Below are 20,480 nucleotides of genomic sequence, written 5' to 3' on the forward strand. Positions count from 1 at the left end.
ATTATATTAATGTAAAAAAAACGCAAGAAAAATGCCAAAGTCGTGACAAAACTACTTTATTACCTGGAGACAAAATCTCATTCAAACTATTGAGTGCGCGGCTCATCGTTTAATTACAATTTTCCGAAGTCGTTCGGAATTTGACGGCAAACTACGCGAAAAATTTGTCGGACACGTTTAATTCTTCTTCCTCTTTCCGCGCGGTAAACGGATCGTGTTACGATTACGAGGCACGGTCGTAATCGCTTTTAAAGGCACTTACGGAGCTTACGGCCCGAACTTTTCCTCAGCTACAAAGAAGCTCAGCTTTTTTCCACGGTCGTTCACCGTGCACCGGGAGGGAAGAGTGGCTCGTAAAGAGCGGCTGCAATAGCCCGGCATCTGCGATGCGCAATTAACGAAAGGGTTTTCGCCTTCACCCCGACCGTCATCGTCCCCCTTATCCTCCCGCGGCAGCTTAAAGGCCAGCCACACCCGCTGACAAGGCGTTTGATTTATAACGAGCTTTTACTTTTTAATTCCGACGCAAGTGTCACCGCGTTTTTTCTTCTCTTCGAGTTACCGGGAACCCGTTGCGTTGCAAATGCGTTACGAGACAGCTTATAATTTATGCACGATCTTGTTCAGCTTCGGCTTCACGTAATAATGTTGAACGTCAGTGTCGAGATTAATCGTAGATGAAAATCTCAGCTACTATCTGTCGAATAAAAAAATTAATACGTCGTATTCGCAGACAAAAAATATGTCAATTTTTTTTAAAAAATTAGTATTTTTTTATCGCAACTTTAATCTTATATAACATTAAGCATATAATTTGACGCGAAAGATCAAACTGACATCTAAGCTTTAATTAAATTTTTAATGACGACATGACAAAATTAAATTTTGTAACAAAAATCTACTTCTTTCGAAGAGGAATTAAAGACAACTTATTAGGATATCGCGGCTTGTCTCAAGTCGCAGAAATAATCGACTGTGCCGTTTCTCGAGCAACTTTTCAGTATCAACTCTATAACTTTAATTGTCGAAAGATAAGACTAAGAGGAAGACGAAAGACGGGAAATGAGGAAGGAAAGAGATCGTGTCGTGAAAGTTTGAAGCTCTCAGTGGGTTCGCGCTTAACTCGGGATTTGGGACTCGAGGGGTACTTAACCCTCGGGATGGGTTATGAAATGACTTTATGGCAGATCAGAGGCTTGCTGTAGATTGCATAAGGGGGTCCAGGAGTACCCGCGTAGGGGTACATACTTTGGTCGCACCGACAAGTCCGAACTGGAAGGACGATCTCTACGGTATGACAACGAGGAGCCAGGCCCGAGAGAATTCCGCAAATGGAATCCTGATTACGAATAACATCGTCCTGTGACCTTTCGAAATCTCTGCACTTCGAACGCGTCATTCATGGATCGGTGGCTCCAATCCGTAAGTAAAATGTTTTTTGTATACTATAGTAGTAAAATTTAATATGAGAATATTTGTGTAAATAACTAAAGAAAAATATGAATAACTAAGAAAAATATTATCGTGATCAAGTGTGATACTATTGTAAAGCTGCACGCAAAATATTTTGCAACGTTCGCTAACTAAAAATAAATCAAGATTATTCCGTTTGAGCGCCTTTTTTATAGCTTTAAGAGAGCTGACTGGAGAGCTGACGCAGTTGGCTCATAATCGTGGTAGATTCAACATCAAATGTCTGACTTTGCATGATTATATGTGATACGTTGTTCATTGCATTTTAATAGTACTGTGTAAATCACTTTTATTTGTGTCAATAGAATTATTTTTATTTTATTTATTTTCTTTATTATACAAAAAGAATGATTTTACTGAAATATCTAAAAATTTAGAGAGATATAGATTTGAAAATAATTTTGTCAGGTCATCAAAATAATTATGTACGAAATTTAAATACGATGAGTAATACTGCAAAATATTTTAATATTCTAACAATTAATTTGCGCGTTTTACATAATTATTCTGATAACAACAAAATTATTTTTAGATGTGTATCTAGCTAATTTTTAGATACTTTAGCAGAACCGTTCTTTCTGTGTGTGCATGTTTGTGTATACATTTTTAGTAACGAAATAATATAAACAAGTAGATGATATAAACGAAATAGACGAGATATGGTCCCCATATTTTGTATTTACTAGAAAGTTATGCATTAAATTAAAGCAATGAGATCTTAATATGCACGATAATGCTTACTTTAGTTTAAATTATAGTTCAAACATTAATGTTTTTTTTTAAATTTAAGTTATAATTATGTCTAAAAAAATTGATCAGGTAACTATAACAATAATAATTGTAATCTGATATAAAAAGATCTAATTTAGTCTTTTGCGACAATTTTATCATGTTAAATTTGCATTGTACATATAACGACTCAGATTATTTCATTATTTAATACAGTTCCGTTCGTTTCACGGTGTAATCGATCGATTACATAGTATCATGCTAGTCTTTTTTTTTTATTCAAAACGAAACACTCGTCGCGTCCGGAATTTTCACAGCAACCTACCATCTCTATTTGCGTGACGGCAGATACGCGAGATAGCTCAGGTTTGAGCACCTCTTTGTAATTTTACGTTGCCGTGGGGTGGCTAAAGCTGACGCAGTGGGGTAGATGGTCGGTGGTATGCCCAGTAGCCAATTCCCGGCTTTGGGCTCGACTCGGCGGGTCCATTCATCGCCGTGCATTACGTGACCGGTTTACCAATCCAGCCCTTCCTGCACCACTGCTGCCGCCGCCGCCACCACCGCCGCTGCCACCATCACTACCATCACCACCACCAATGCCTGTATACCTCTTTTCCGTTACGAGAGCTGGCGCGGAAGGGCCGTCGGATACGTACCTGTGTGTACGTGTATCTGCCAAACAACCCCTAGAGTCATATCGACCGGTTGGAATAGTCCGAACTCCCTTCGCGATTCCGAAATTCGCTCGTAAACGATTTTCCAAGGTTTGATTCTACTGTCCGTTCCGTTCTGTTAAAAACGACGTTCCGCATGACGGTGGCTTCTCGTCTTGTCGCGCGAATCCTTTATTTGCGTCGCGTGTGGAGAGGTCGAGTCACATTCGTGATTCGAATCACGCGCGACCATGTGAATTTTTATGTCGTTGCCCAATGACCGATTGTTCCGTTTGCTCGTCTGAGAAAAATAAATTACGTATTTACTTAATTTTCTGGAATTTATATATAGACGTATATAAGTTTAGCAGTCATAATAATTATTTCGTAACAAAGACGTATAATTTTTGACGCTGAGATCGTGACATTACTCGTGCTTAGGAAGGACGAACTCGTTGCAGACGAATCGACTGGCCGCCGCAAAAAAGGACAACGCCGACGGGTAGGCGCGCGCAGGGCCTTAAAGTAATTATTCCGTCTATAAAACGGCCCGGCACGAATTTCCGTGACGAATTGTCCGCGATATCCAGCGCGAGCAAACGAAACGCCCACGAAGAAGAGGCCAGCTGAATCCGTGCGAGAGGAGACTTTCGAGAGGCAAGTCTTCACAGGAGGGCGTCACGTCTCTGGGTCTGATGACGACGGCACGTTCGACTTGCGAGCCTTGGACGAGCAGCTTGGCGAAGGAGCGAGAAGAAGGAGGAGAGGAGAAGGTTCACCTCGATCAGCTCGGTTTCTACACGATGATGACATGTTAATGTATGGACGCGTAGTACATAAGCGTGTCTGGAAGGAGGTGCCGGAGGAGGGCAAGTATGCTGGTGCCAAGCACGAGCCAAAGCAGGCAACCTCCCCTCCCTCTGTCCTCCGCCGAGCTCCGCGACACCCCTTTCGTGGCGGATGGATTTCTTTCGGTTTAAGACGAACGGGCCTAGGTCCCCGACCGTCGTCCCGAGTCATTGTCGCCCTGCCTTCTTCATCTGCATACAATGCTGGAGACATCCGCGCGGCACCGTTCCTCCTCGCTCTTCCTCTCCTGTTGAATTGACTCCCCCTCCCCCCCCCCCCGACGTATCATCGGGATGTCGTTAATGCGACCGCCTGTCGAAATTATCGAAGGAGAAACTGAGATCCCTGGGCATGGCAAAGCAGTCCGAGAGCTGAGAGACCGGGTTTTGGATTAAAGATGACGTCTAAATTAATCCAGCGAATTTTCGAGGCGGTGGGTGTTGTAAGAACAGTCAAAGAATTCGTACTGTTAAAGGAGTGGCTTAATAAATAAGGAACGTATCTATGATTTCTTTCGCTCTACTTTTTATAATGCTTTCTTTAAAATATTTGAAAAACATAATGCTGTGACGAAAATAGATAATAATTTTCGTATCTAACGTTATTGACAATTGTAATCTGATCGCAGATTTCAAGCCAGAGGGGAAGAACTCGATTAAGAATCTGACGCAGGGATTAGTCGCATCCATTGGAACTAAATAGAGGCAACAGTTGCGGTTTATGAAATTAAATCGTTGTTGACTTCTGAAACGAGGGTCAGCTTTGCCACTATACTTTATATTTTTACTATATTTTATATTTTTATTTTAAAAGAGAATCTATTCTTCTTTATAAAGTATCTTTTGTATATGATACGTTATTTTATAGATAATGTTTATTTCTTATCAAAATAATCAGAAAATTATGATTTAAAAAATGAAATTAATCATATTGTAATTAAACATAACAAACGATGTTTAAGATGATATAAAAGAACTTTGTTGAATATATTGATGTTATTATCCACCTCGCAAAATTTCCATTTTAATAAAGATTTAACTATACATAGGGTATATAGATGGTTTTTACATCTCCGTCGCATTGCTCCAACGTCTTATTCGGAATGAAGTAATGCGAAAGTTTTTAACGACGATAGGAAGGGGAGATTCAAAATGCTCGGATTTGTCAGAAAGGCAGGATTTATTTTTGGAGGGTCCTGTAGAGCGACACTTAGCTATATAATATCCAGTCTGAGCGCAGCCACCTTTATCTCTTCTATTAACCCCCGCGAGGTAATTAAATTAAATGATCCACGGTCCCTCTCGATCATCCGGCTCGTAAGTGCCTATTTATTCCGACACCCTTCGATGAGAATGAAAGCTTCTGCGGACACGTGCTACATATCAATTATAATTTATAAAAATGTATGTTTTATATTGCATGGCGTAAATATTTGTGTAATTGTTTTCCTTTTATTAACCTCTGAATTCTTTTTTATCAGCGCCAGTTAAATAACATATAATTGCTTATGTGAGAAATAATTCTTAGAACTTTGAATATTCTTTTTATTCTTTTTTCTTATTCACACGAGAGTCAATTTGTAAAACAGTGCGCATTGCGATTGAAGCCACAATCGCGAAGTCTCAATTGAATGGGCTAATCCAGACAGCAGTTTCATCACGCCGCTACGTTATCTGACTTGCCACAGAAATTTCAGAGAATGAAAGAATTCCGAAACATCTGGGTCGGGAAAAGCAAGCGCTCGTTTCTTCATTCGCTCGTACGTTCGTTCGAGGAATACATAGGAAATGCGTTCGCGTAAGGTACGAAGGGGCCCCTTCTGCCCTGACCTCCCGACCTCCCGACGAACGCAAGCCACGAAAAAGAAAACGGGGGGTGGCACCGAGGGGGCCCGGTTGCGCACGTGTTAGATAGAGGGTCGACCGAGCTGAGAAACTCCCGAGGGAGCTACGTACCATTTTGCATAAATCGCGAGACACCCCGTCGTACCAGAACCTCGGGGAGATTCTGGAATAGGTTGAATCCACTGGCGCCGTGTGATCACGAAGGGATGAAAGTGCCAGAGGTACCGAAGGTACTCGATATTTCACTCCTTTTTCTCGTTTTTTCTCTGTACCACGTGCGGTGAGAAATACGTACGAAAATGTTGAGGCGGTTCCGTCTTTTCCATCTTTTCGTTTCGCGAAGATGGTGCGAAGTTTAAGTGATGCTATCGTCAACGACTCGTTAATGGTTGATGGATAGAATTTATCACGTGTATGTTCCAAATGGAAAAAAAAATCGAAAAAGGAAAGATGTAATATCTTCTGTTGAACAGGTTTTTTATATTTCGCAGTATAGGTATATATTCAACAAAATATATAGTTAGAAGTTTTGAAAATTTTAATATATTAAAATATATTAAAAATTTAAGATTTGTTAAATTTTTGCATTAATATTAATCACATGAGCAGATCAATGTATCGAGTACATTCATGTTCATACGGCAAACTCTTCTTCGCAATGTAGCTTAATCCAACAATAACCGCAATATGTTCTTTCTCTCGTTGTAACAGAGCAGTATTGTTTTATAGCCAGTACGATGATTTTAAGCGGACTTCTGGCATGGGGATACGTTATCCCCACATATATTCGATGGGGGTGTGAGTGCCCATGGCGCCCTGAAATGAAAGGGAACAATAGCTCAGGGTGTAGTTAATGCTCGTCCTTTCTCGGGGTCTGCCATACCACAAATTATGTGTCTCTTGAAACTTCTACTTCGATGGGTTAGTTATTTTTGTACATTTACATATGCGCGATTTTTATTCCTTTCTGAATTTATTTCATTCGTAGAATACGCGATCAGTCAATAGTTAACTTGTTAACATGCAAGTAACGATACATTGCTCTTATTTTATATTTGTCTTCGCAATAAAGATTTAATTTATTCGTCGTCTATTTGCGGAAATTCGTTTCTTTTTATCATTAGCATTGGTATTATTTCTAGCATGCCCTCCTTTTACAAATGTTCCTAGTGACCATTTCTGGAGACGAGATCATTCACGAGCGCGATCGACAGATATATGCTCCGTGATTGAATACCCAATAAGGAGACTCCTATAGAACCGGTAACATGATATCCTTAGTTGTACCTTGAGTACTGAAGTTGTATTTCATTATTGCATCATTTTTACAGCGAGTTTATACTATCCTCAAACTCTCTATTCAATGTCGATTTTTTCTCGACTAAAGGATTAGTAATTTAACTACGAGACTTAATCAGGATAAATTATTGTTGATTATATAATTACATTAATTTTTTATATGTATAATTAAGAAACTATATACGTTGTATTTTTAGAAATTATATCTGATAAAAGTATGGGATTTAAAAAAAATCTATTTCGAAAATAATTTTTAGCTTTACAAAGTAAAGCTAAAAATTATCTTTCACTTTTGAGTTGAATTTTCACTTATCAGTGAAAATTCAAACTACAGTCAGATACACGATTTATCGAATGTTTCATGAAGGAAGAGAGCCCTCGTACACTGAAAATTAATTAATTTATCTTGTCGATTAGCGTATAGCGACAGGATCATTTATCGCGGTTATCGATGCTTGCCTGGCATTTCAGAAATTCGTGCCACTTTACTAGATTCAGGTGCACAAGGTTTCGAGAAAGGTGTCGGGGTGTGATGGTGGTTCCGGCAGACGAACGAGCAAACGGGCACTGCTGCGGGCAGGTAGTTGGTCGGGTACAGGCTTACGCAAGCCTTATACCTATAAGTTAAGATTAACTTTGCTTAGCGGTGTCCAAGAGAACGGGTCAGGGGGGGACCACAGGATCGAATAACGAATGAGGACATTTGACGGGATTAATTTATGTCCAGTTTGGTAACCGAGCGCAACGATACGCCCAGCCATATCAAGCGAAGAGATGGCAGAGAGACAGAGAAGAATCAATAGAGAAAGACAGAAAGAGAGAGACGGGAGGGGGAGGAGAAGGGAAGAGGAATATGTACAGGTCTCATCGTACACTCGTATGTTCGAACAGGGACTTCGGTTTTAGGAAATAACAAGTTTTGTTCCCCTCCGCCTTCCTCCTCGCTCGTAGATTCCGGTGTGATCTTCGAGCTCCCGCAAACCTATCTCAGGGGTTAACGGTGAATGGACCATCGACGTTGCCAAACCGGACATGCGATGAAACTCGTTTTTACGTAGAACTCGAGGACTTCTTCTTCTTCTTCTTCTTCTTCTTCTTCAGCAGCTGCCGGAAAGAGCGGGGAGCGATTGCTTTTTTCGCGGTGTCATTGATTCGGACCTGCACATATGATTCGACAAAGAACCTCGAGATCGGTTAGATGTTTTTGTGAATTAGAACGGCTGTGCTAAGATAGGATCGATGAAACGCCCATGAAAAAATTTGCTTGAATAGATTTTATGAGATAACTGCAACATTTTCTGAACGTACTCTGTTGAAAAGACCAATTGTATCAGAATCAGTAAAAAGATTTTGCGAAAATTCAAGAAACTTATACACTTGCAAATCAATCTGATCAAAAGCTGATTACTAATTAAAACGATTAGTTATCATATTAAGTATTATGACAATATTTAGTTCCATCACGCAATTAATATGTTAATATATACTAAATTATTAAAAAATTCTAATCAATTTAAATTTATATATCTTAATAAAATATATTTAAATAAATTAATTAATAAAACATATGTGCTAATTCTATTTTCATACCGTTTTATTTACCATCATCGGATTCATTCATCAAATCCCAGGTCAAACTTATACAGAACGGGTCCTTCAAAATTCTGTATATCAACCAAATTCCGTTCGTTATCGGCGACGCGTCCATTCCTACCGTAAATTAAGCGGTTGACACAGTTTTACGGACCGCTGTCTACAGGTATAGGACACTGTAACTTTTAATATATATACCGGCTTGTAATTTTCACGATCACGTACCGGTTCGTTGCCTTTTATTCATCGACGAAAAGGTATGGTCGATCGAGGTCCACGAAGGGGACATCAGGCAAATGCCTTGAGTACCTATCGTGCAGGCATGTGCATGTCCTCGAACCGAAAATAAGGGTTGCGTATTCCCTGGCTGTGCAAAAGCGAGTAGGCGAAAGAACGTTCAAGCTGGTGCCTCCGTCGCAACGCGATGTAATGCGGTGGTTAAATCCGCGAGTTTATGTGCATTTCGACAACCGCGCGCCGTCGTCAAGGTATTCGCCTGCACGCTTTTTTTCGCCTTCTACCAGCGACGACGATTTCCCCGTGCCGTCGCGTCCCCTCTCGGATATCGGGTTTTGGATATCTCGGATCCGATTCCAGATGCCAAAGTGGGTTATCGGCTACGATGCCGCGTGTGTCCATATCCGATACGACCGTGCGAGTAAACTCGACGGTATATAAAATCGTTGATGATTCCTATCGGCAATGCGATATTTGATTCGACACTCGTTTACCAGTTCAAACAATTTTACGCCCTTTATCTGCCGGCGAATTTTTATTTCTGAATAAAGCGCTCGAGAAGTTCCCAGTGATCGTCGTAAGACATTTACAAGAAGACTCGAGTTTTATTTATTCTTTAATGATGACGCGACTTTATGGGAATGTGATATACGTTGATTTTGTGCGACAAGCACAGCGAGACAATCTGTCGCACGTGATAATGTAGTCTTCATTATACACGTGTTTAATATTAATTTAACGCGATAGATGGTATAAACTACGCTGTCGATAATGACTACAGTGGAGAGAATTTTATTTCATAAAGATAATCTTCAACATTTTTTATGATTTTATACGAATATTTTTTATGCAGATTTATTTGCTTTGATTTCACAATAAATCAGGTTTTTGGATATCTTGAATCCAGTTCAAAAGTAGGTTAGCGTCTTACAGTCAAATGTTTGAAATACATGTGGTGAATTCAATCGATAATTCTGTCTGATTCAATCAATAATTTGTCTTTTGCAGCGCGCGTTTTAAAGTTGTTTATCTATTCAACGTACCAGAAATATTAGTCTTGATAGCTATTCAATTTTTCTTTTTTTTCTTCATCATTCACGTATAATGTTTGGCATGTAGTAATCAATGTCAGTCCTGTATGTTTAACGGTAAAAGTTGTGCTACATGTGCGACAGCCTGTGTGCGATCACACTATTAGATTTAGATACTTTATAAACATCGATATTATCGACACGCGATCATGATAAAGGCATGAATACGGTTTCGTCCCGGATCGTTGCGTATGACGTAATACGATCTATATGTTATAAGGAATTGATTTGCAAAGAGTAGATTAATAACGATTGTACTGCGAATTACAGCACTGCCTAGATACCCGTCTAATATGAATGTTAGTAATTGCAATGCTATGGTAATCTCGTCACTGATCTCGTTTATATTTTTTTTGCATAAATACAAAGGATGTCCTAACATAAAAAATTATTTAAGAAGATATCTTTACAATGTTTTAAAGATACTCATTATTTTTCAGTAATATTAATTTATGTTTGTTAATTTCAGTTATGGTGTTACGTGCTTCAGCTTCAATTTAGAATTGTGTTTCAAAATCGATAAATAATCGGCACACAGTTTGTTTCAACTGGAAATTATAAAATTCTTACAAAAATATTATCAGATACCACGATCCGTTTTGATCGAATATGGCTTTTTACTTATTTATGAAAATATCTTCACTTCTATATAAAAAAAAATTATGTAATATATAAAACGTTAATGTTGATATTTATTAATGTAGCTTAACTTTAATCTTTATTTAATCTACTTTTTACCTTTTTTTAAAAGAATTATAATATATAGAGTAAATTAAACCGAGATTAAGTTAATATTGTATACATTGATAGAAATATTACAAGTCATTTTTAAATAAATCTCTATTTATTTTTTCTACATATTTGCGAATGATCTGCATGGATATTTCATAAAAATAATGAATAAACAATAGAAAATTTGTCGAAAGTTAATCGCCATGCATGTTTAAAATGCAAAAGTTGAAAAAGACATTCTTGACGTACATAGCTCGCGCTGTTATGATTTTACGATCACATGAGAGAGAGAGAGAAAGAGAGAACGTGCCAGGAAAAACATTTCATAGAGATCTCGCATAAATACATTACGTGTAAGTTTTACATTCGCACATTACGAAGTGCCATTTACATGTTAGGTCGCTAATAATTGATAAATTATTAATTAAGCAATGTTACGTATGCCGAGAAGAAACGGACGTGTTGCGTATATGGCACGAGACGAGTTCGGGGCGATCTGTGCTCGGTGTTCTATCATCATCATCATGAAAAATCTCTTTTAAATCGTCCGTCTAATTTGACGACCTTGCATTCGTTTGGCCCGCGGCCTTTTCGTTGGGAATTAGATGAATCCTATCGCGTATTGTTCCGATCTTCGTTGATCATTAGAGAGCATGATCGATGATACAAGCGGGACGATAGAGAAGTCTTCGAATTTCACTATAAAAATGTGGTAAATTTATCTCAAAGAAAAAAACAAATACTTTAATTTTTAATACGTATATTAAACTGATATATATGAAATTTTATTTTGTTTCTTTTTTTACGTAATGAATATCTCAAGCAGCGTTTCTTCAATGGACTCCCGAATGTTTCTGCCGCGTCTAACATTATAAGCTCTTCCGCTCGTTCACGCAGCGAGTCTCCTCGCGTAGAATAGCTCGTTAAAGCCGATCGATCGATTTATTTATCGCGAGCGAGGAGCGAAAAGAAGAGGGCTTACAGGAGATTGGCCCGAACATCCGGTGTCCAGATCACCCGGATGATTGATAGTGATTTGACAGATACCGATCTGAGAGGTGTGCACCTGATCGAAAGAAAGAAGGAGAGAAGAAAGAGAGTATGAGTAAGATGGAGCGCTAAGGAGATAGCAGGGTGAAGGTTATCCTTGTTCGGTCAGCGAGAATAGGCTAAGACAGTCGAAGAGGCAGATAGGTGACTATAAGAAGGTTCTGCGGGACTATAAGAAACCCATAGAACCTATTATCCATGGTGGTCAACGACTATCAGCGGGCACCATCTTTCCGTGTGGGTGTCCGCGTCTGAACGCCCTTAAGACCCTATAAGTCGAGTCGTGCCACCCCGTTGAGAAAATCGCCCCCGCGGAGTAATGCCTAGACACCTCCTTAGACACCCTTTCAATTTCCTATATATCCGATAATCATCTGTCCGACCGGATCTCGCCACGGGGAGGACGTTGCCGTGTTCGCGTTTCTTTCTCCCCCGGTATATATATCTTTTCACTTCACACGTACACACACCTATACATTGCTCAGTCTATCCGTGATTTCCCTCCGAAAAATCCCGATTGGCCCAAATAAATCCTTTATTGATGATGGTTTGGAAGACAACCCTACCGTTGACTCATTATTGCCTCTCGATTGCTATAAATGATATCATAGGATGAATTATACACTTATTGGACACGAATAGTTATATAAATCGAATATAAATCCACTTCGCTATCGTTAATGCAAAAAAAAAACGACAATACGTACTTTTCTTTGTCCTACTATTGCGTCACAATTAATAGTTAGCTATTCGCTATTATGAAATGCATGTGTTTGTAGGCATTACAAAGTTTCATTGGTACACGTGGAAAAAAAGAGTAAAGGTTATCTGGCTACCAAACAGCGTGAGCTTCTCAATAAAAAAAAATGTCTGTATAATTATGTATGCAAATGTCGTCGTTGTTCGTTCGATTCTTAGATGGAAGAAGCGACACCGCGAAATATCCTCTGTCCGTAAGAATATCGGTCGTAACGGCTGTATGCGTTAGATCGAAAGCCTCTGTCGGACAATATTGTTTCCCTCGCGGGGTGTAATCTATAGCGCTTAAATTTTCTAAAGTACTCAATCACCCAGTGTATTTTCATGCAAACGTCGTTTCACGGGATTCCCCCCCTTCTTGCCCCCAGCTTTCTGGAGGACCCACGGAGAAACGGACGCACAATAAAGCCGTGACGTATGAATCCACTGGCGAAATAAACTTCGCGCGCATATTATTAGCCGCTATTCCCGGAGACTTATGCCGGCCCCTTAACCGCGGCCCGTAAGGCCCCCGGGGTCGATACATCCGCAGAGTCCACATGAATCGAAGACGTATCTTTCCCATCTGCGCTTGCAGGATCTATACTTCAGCCATCACGTCCATGATTTTAATCGCGGTATACGAATGTGATGACATACGAGGGAAGCTCGGTTGATAAAATATTGTCGACTGTATGAAATGTGCCTCTGTTTGATTATATTATTGTTCGAGTATATTATTGTCAAAATACGGATTATGTACACATATTTCTGTGTGAATTAAGAGCTGAGTTTGAATTCACGCGCGTACGTAACGAGATATGAAAGAAATAATTACTTAATCTGCTAGTGAAATACGATACGTTTGGAAGAGGAACGAAAATGTTTTATAGCGGTTGGCGCAAATATGCTTCGTGGGACCGCGCGGAGCATGGAAACGCGCAGCGTGTAAACTGTCCAATAAGTAAGATTCCGAACATGGGGCCTTACTTGTAGGCCTCCGCTCCTTGTACTTTGCGCATATACACTGTTGCCTGTGTTTATAACGTATGGCGCGCGTGTACGTAGGCACAGGAGAGGCAAAAGAAGGGGACGGTGAGGCCCTTGGGCTCGGCACTATAAAGAATATCCGAGAGACAAGAATAAAATCCGGTTGACTTATTTGAATCGCCGTGTTGGAAGGACGGAACGAGGACCAGGTAGCGGGAGGAGGAAACGCAGAGAGGAAGATTTGCGAGATTGGGGAAGGGAAACGAGTCAGGCCCTACGAGCGCCCGTATGTACCATCCTCGCAGAGACCTGTAGGAACGGCGTACAGGGCCCACAGAAGCGGTGGCCGAATACTGCTATTGCGCGACCTTTGTGATCCGAGCACACGTGCCCACACACGTTGCTACGTTGCGTCAGTGTTCACTTCTTGTACGATTCAACATTGCGGTAAAGACGTCACGCGAAGTGTTTCACTTGTACAGAGAATAAGAAACTCTATTTCTTGGCAATTCAAATATTTCCGATTATATATTGTATTACAGCACGCTCGCTATTTGAACTTTGTCCTTTGTTACGAGCAAGTTATGATCTGAAACGCAGTCTGGTGTAAAAGGATTGTATCCTTGATACATTGACCATGCCCCGATAAACATGCCCGTCTACGTTTTCTGAGAAAGGAGTTCCCGCGATAAATCATATGTTCGTTGCAACAAGTATATGCTATTTTCGTGCATCGCGCTTATCAAACATTAAACAATCTAAAAAGATCGCAGGTGCTACATCACGGACTCTTGAACTATGAACCTCATCACCGGTTTTTCTATTTCTATTTCTCTGTCTCCTAACTGTAAATATCAATGATTTAATAATATGGACATTATTGAGATAGGATCAATCAAGATAGTAGGATTTTCAATCGTCGAACACTTTGATGAGATAATCTACCAACTCACTATCACATGATATCAACGACGAACCTTAATGTACATACGTGATAATCTTGAAGGAAAAATATATTTCTACTTTTTCTTACTTCTTTTCATATAAGATATATCATCATAGGGATTATATAGCAAGTTAAGGCGATTGGTTTGCAGATTGATGTGCATCTCGCGCAACGTCGCGTCGTGCAGCCAAGCTTCGACCGATGAAGCGTTGAACGCGTCAGATACGCGTGGACGGGTCCTAGGAGTAGATGAAAGGCTGCGGCACTAAGTGATGGTAATTATCGTAAAAACAGTGATTTTTCGCAGTATTCTAGTCGGCTATTTTTAGAGACCGAGTCACGTCGACCAGTCTCCCACAAGGTTCTCGCTCTGCAGGGACTGGCGTGTCTAGGTGTGACACTCTCGCACGCACGCATACACGTACGCACGTTACCACGACCATATATCGTGCCAGACTTCCTAGTTTCGAGAAATCGGTCGTCTGCCGATCCGAACACCGGCACGCTTTCGCGAATACACAGAACGGTTCTCTTCCTTTTGCCGTCTACCACAAGCGTTCCGCTTGGAACGGCTTTCCCTGAAACGCCGCGAACTCAAATGCTGTTTCTGACTGTCGCAGCACTTGAATAATTGTATAAGATTTGTTTTAAAGAAATCAATAAACACGTGATCAATGTTTTTCACATACTACGTGCATGTGAATATATATGCATGATATTTGTATAGTAATAATACGTTATATTGATCAAGCGTGAATACTTTTACAAGATAATCAATCAATATATTATTAGGAAATAAAATGATAAATAATTATCCGCGCGATTTAAAATTTTTAAATTCGAATAAATAAATAATTACTTAACTAAACATATATTTGGTACAGTGAAAATACATTGCCATTGACGTCGAGGTCCACGTGGCTAGTTGTTTTGAAAGAAGGTCGTCTGTCTTCTAGCAAGTTGTCAAGAGCGTAAATCCATGAGTAGATGCGTACAGACGAAGGAAAGCGTGAAGGAAGAAGGCGAGACGAGGTCGAAGATGAGAAGTCTCGTAGAGTAAGGAGACAAGCGGATCTTTTCAGAAGCGGGAATGTTTATCGACGCAATATTTGCTCGTCCACACCATCCGGGTCTATACGCGATGGCGGAATTTGTTTAATTTGTTAAGTGTTAATCTTATTTAATTTTTTCTACAAACCTCGCGCGCGTTCGCGGTACTCCCAGAGCATACTCTAAATACCTATGCAAACATCGGGAGCAGGCGGTATGTTATTGGCTTCTTACAGTTGCGCAATTTCGTCATTTATTTCTTGCGTCTAGAATTGAGAAAGGAATCGAGATCTCAGGTTGGATTTATGCTTTGCTTCTCAAGATATGTAGCTTACTTATCTTGATATGTTATCAATGGGAAGAACATAATTAACATCTCGATCATCGATACTGATGAAATGGATAACACTCAACTAATTTATAAGAAATATCGTTTAAACATTAACTCTATTTATTTGACATTCGTATATTCATTTTCTAAAATACAAAATATAAGAAAAAATATTTTAAATCAATATAGATTTTACTGTAGACTTCGTTAAAAATAACTATGTAAGAATATCTTTCTTTCTTTTCTTTATAATTTGTATATATTTATAAAATAAAAAAAACTAAAAAAATATGTGCATGTATATGTTTTTTAAGATCATGTTTAAAAGCGTATTATAAATGTTTCACATTTCTGCTTTCTCAATGTTAGTCGTTGAAAACGTCCAACATAAATCGGCTTACGAGATACAAGTTGATTTTTTAAAAGCGTCAATATCAATCACACTAATTAAAATCCTTAAAATAAAAAATAAAGCGACTTGTTAAAGTTGACTTGTTAAAGTTGAAACCAGTCGATACTTAAAGCGTAAATCCGTTTATTGAGTGTACTCAACGTAACATTCTACCCAGTAAGTTCAATCTTACGCACTGGCATGGCGTACTACTGGAATGTCCTTTCCACTCTCGTTATCTGGGCACGTTTCACGGTCCGTCAGGTACGAGAACGATGATGTCCAAACGTCGTTCTGTCACCGCATGAAAATCGACTCCGAAGATATCAAGAGTCCGCAAATGCGAAGAGAGCGATGACTGCTTGAGGATTAAGGCTCTCGAGGAAAGTAAGTGCTCTCTGTACTCTAGCGAGGCTCGTGCAGATAACGAGCTAAATGCGTCAGAATAGCACATATAAGTTACGAATAATAAATTATACACTTAGGGATAAGCAAATTATTTTATAACTTCAAATTTTTGAGAGTATATAATTTGAGACTTTCTGTTTCACAATTTTTCATATTGTAATCGTGTGAATAACAATTAAGTATTAGTTTAAACGAATAGAAGTATGATTTTTATATCGCGGGCTTAAAAGCCGGATATTTTGATTACGGCTACGCGATTCTCGCATACACTATATTTCGCTTATATCGAATGTTCGATATAGATATTATCAGAGATTTTCCTTTCTTGATTCCTTGTTTTCGCTATGTGAGATAACTGTGCCTTCGATACATCGGTGTTTATTAAACTTATCAGTTTTCAATTAATTTCACTAATTATACTGGTCAACGGTGATTCGCATTGCAACGTGTAATAAAAACCAGTTATCCTCCGGTAATTTAATTAAATTCAATCAAGGGATTAAATCTCTTTGCTACTTTTACGTCTTAAACGTACGTATGCAGGAAACAAATAACACAAAAGCATCGCATTTTTCATTAATCAAGTCAGAATTTTATTAATAAGTCTGTTCTTTGTCCCTACTTTAAAACTTTCTATCTCGCATTCACTAAATTAAAATTATATATATATATTATTATATATTTACTTGAATTATAATTAAAAATTAGATCGAGGAGAATATGTATATAAATCAATTAAAAGAAATAATTCTATCTTTTTTATTTCATACAAGTATGCACTAATAAATATATACTGGTTACTAGTTCAATTGTAAAAAACAAACTTATAATCAAGTCATATTTCATAATTTTTACAATTATTATAATTTATCTATTAATAATATGCACTAATTCTTAAAAATCTGTCATATTCCTCATATTTCATATTGTATTTATTCTAAGTGCATTCGAAATAATTTCGTGAATATAATACTATAGCTCGAGGACTACGAATGGAATGCATTAATAGCGATTCTATTGATTTAATTTTTTTTTAATAACGAATGTCTTTACATAACTGCGCAACACAGTCGCTTATTAAAACTGCAATGCTATTGCGTTTCAATTAAAATTTTGCCACTCATATCGAATGCCGTATTCGTGGCGAGTAAAACGTATAAGCCCGGCATACGTCGGTCGAATATTGGCGAACATATAATGTGTAACGGCGCGCAACCAGAAGCTCGTATATATACATATAAACATAAAATTGTTAACGAGTGCACAATTACTTTTTACGCCTTTCATTATTACGTCGTTGTAATTTTCATTATACGTAGCGTGTGAGTTACTAAAGAGCCCAGCTTGTTTATTTATGAGCTCACTCATAAACTGCATTCGCATCATTTTGTACGATTCAGTTTGCAATTTGTTTCATCACGAATATTTGTCTTCGCTATCCTGCCATCTCGTTTAATCGCCAGATTTTTTAATATGTCCTTGAAATGAACGAGTTCATGGTGAACGCCAAGAGAAATATTCTTTCCAGACCATATTCTTACCATCGTGGTAGATCTTCACCGCTTTTCGGTGCCGAGTAGTCCAGCACCCTCCTGGAGGAAGGAGGGAGTGGGGCCGTTTCAACGTTTCGGGCCCCGGGCTACAAACGGCGATCCCCATCTGACCCATACACGTGAGAATTCTATCTTGCTGACCCGACTTCACCGCGACACTCATATACATACTCACGCAACACACATATACATATATATTCACATCACCTGTAAAAACGGCGCGCCCACGCGAATGAATCGTTTGGTTTTGGCAGACATAACGGGCAACGGGATAAGACGGTGAGAACCGTTGGTGAGACTAATTTCGCGTAAATTTATTACAGATATTTCGACAATCTTTTTATGGCGACATATTTAGCGTGAGGAGTTTTGTGTGAGGAGTTTTTGTCGCGGCTTCCCAAAAACGCAAAACATTTCGCATATGACCAAAGAAAAAAAATTGAGATGAACGCAATGCAAAAGGCGAATTTCTTGAGATAGAAAATGTGTAAAATAACATGTGTGTAAAATAACATGTGAAAAATGTTCATTGACATGACTCTGTATGGATTTTTTATACGATAACAAATGAGCACTTAAAATTAAATTATTATTTAAAATAATAATGTCTATGGATTCTGTAATTTTAATAATGACAGTGATTTGTGATTAGCGATGCGAGGACAAGGCAAATAATTAAATCTTGTGACGATTTAATTGATAGCTGGAAACTGATTATGTTCCCAAGTCCACAAATGTAATGCATATATACATGTATATTATGAAACGAGACATCCGTCGGAGTTTTCCATATTCATCCGCAATGCTTTATATTAATTGCCGTCACAATGGTGTACTTTTAATTAGCGACTCTGGCCGGCACGGCGCACGTTCCTCGTGGGAAGGCAACGATTTTGATAACACACTGTGCACTTTATTACGGCTATAATTCTCTTAATGTGTAGATAAGCGTTTCACTTATGCGGTTTTGCAAATTCAATAAGATGTCAAGTTGCATTCTTCTATAAAAGCGCGTGCGCGTCCCGTTTTGTCACGGTTAATAAAGTTAACAGCTCTTTGAATAACAGTGTATAACAGGCTTTCATATTCAATGGTCAGTTCACATTAGCATTACACATTCACCGATCTGGTAGCAGTCGTGCCGACCAATGGAGCCGCCATTAATCCTTCACCTTACCGCGCGCCACCATTAATCATCGCTTTATCATTTTCATATCATTTTAATAGAATATTCCTCGCGACAGGTGTAGGCCGAAACGTTCCCATACCTAGAACAGCTAATAGCACGGTTCGCCGGTCTTTGACTATCGATCCTCACATGGGATATCAAGCGCCTTTTCTTCTGCCGTCAGACAACGAATGGCTGATTCAAAAACTGTCAAACGCGGTACATGCCGAAGATGAGAGTGAAGTATACGCGGAAAAGTGGAAAAAGCCAACTTCTTCCTTGAGTATTCGCACGGGAATGCATCGCACGTGCATATATACACACGAATGGTGCATACGCGGCATACATTAGCATAGCTTTGCTCGGCACGGGCTGTTTCATAGGTGGTTAACTGGCACGCGACTGTGAGAGGCTCAGCATGGACGAGAGCATGAGCGAAGGCCACGAGAGAAAGGGGAAGGGGCACGTAGAGAGAAAGAGAGAGAGAGAGAGAGAGAGAGAGAGAGAGAGAGAGAGAGAGATTTAGGGTGCAATGTTTTTTGCAATCATCTAAACAAAGTCTCGTGCTTACATCGCTTGGCGCTCTAACTTGGGTAGTCCACGGGAAAAGTATATCATAGACTTTGAAGGAAGCCAAGCGATACACTGCCGGTAGTCACACGAAGGGAAAAAGAAGAGAACATTTCTCCTGGTCGGCCTTAAAGGTTTTTAATGTTATGCGGGATTCCCTTACTCCGTGAATGAAGCGAAGAGTGAGAAAGCGAGAGAGAGAGAGAGAGAGAGAGAGAGAGAGAGAGAGAGAGAGAGAGAGAGAGAGAAAAAGACAGTGGGACAGAAAGAGAGAAGGTCTGGGCCCGAGTCTCTCTGCCGTTCGTAGGAAGCCGTTAGCCCACTTGTTCGTCGTATACTAATGAGGATGAAAATGAGATGACTGCGTTTATTTTAATTTCATCAGGTGCAAAGGATGCCGGCCGTGGCGCAGACTACACCTGCTGGATGCAAGTGCCCAGACGCGTGTGTATCCGACTCGTTGTTGACTCGCATACTTCCTGTCACGTTTCACTTTTCCGCCGCTATACAATGGGATGATATCTTCGATTCAAGTCGATAAGTATCGACTTTAAAACGTCGATATTTAGTCATCGACATAACGATCTATTAAAAAAAAAACCGAAAAATATGCTCGTTTACTTTATTATAAATAAAGTAATTTCAGTCCACGAAGTAACGATTTTGGAGAAAAGAGATTTTCTCAGACTTCAAACACGTCGTTATTCATTCAGAGTCGTTAATTCAAACAACTTGGATGCCAACAAATTTTCACAAATGAAATGAAACTAATTCGCACTTTT

The 20,480-nt window shown here is 39.2% G+C and overlaps 1 long non-coding RNA gene across 1 annotated transcript; it reads left to right on the top strand.

Moving 5' to 3' along the window:
* Positions 1-1,431: 1,431 nt before the first annotated feature.
* Positions 1,432-20,306, top strand: LOC147908586 (uncharacterized). The gene is made up of 2 exons (XR_015546081.1): positions 1,432-4,140; positions 4,336-20,306. It is a non-coding gene; the product is annotated as an uncharacterized LOC147908586 (long non-coding RNA).
* Positions 20,307-20,480: the final 174 nt, after the last annotated feature.

The sequence above is a fragment of the Acromyrmex echinatior genome, chromosome 9 (genome assembly GCF_024713525.1).
Source record: "Acromyrmex echinatior isolate Ae372 chromosome 9, ASM2471352v2, whole genome shotgun sequence".
Taxonomy (NCBI): Eukaryota; Metazoa; Arthropoda; class Insecta; order Hymenoptera; family Formicidae; genus Acromyrmex; species Acromyrmex echinatior.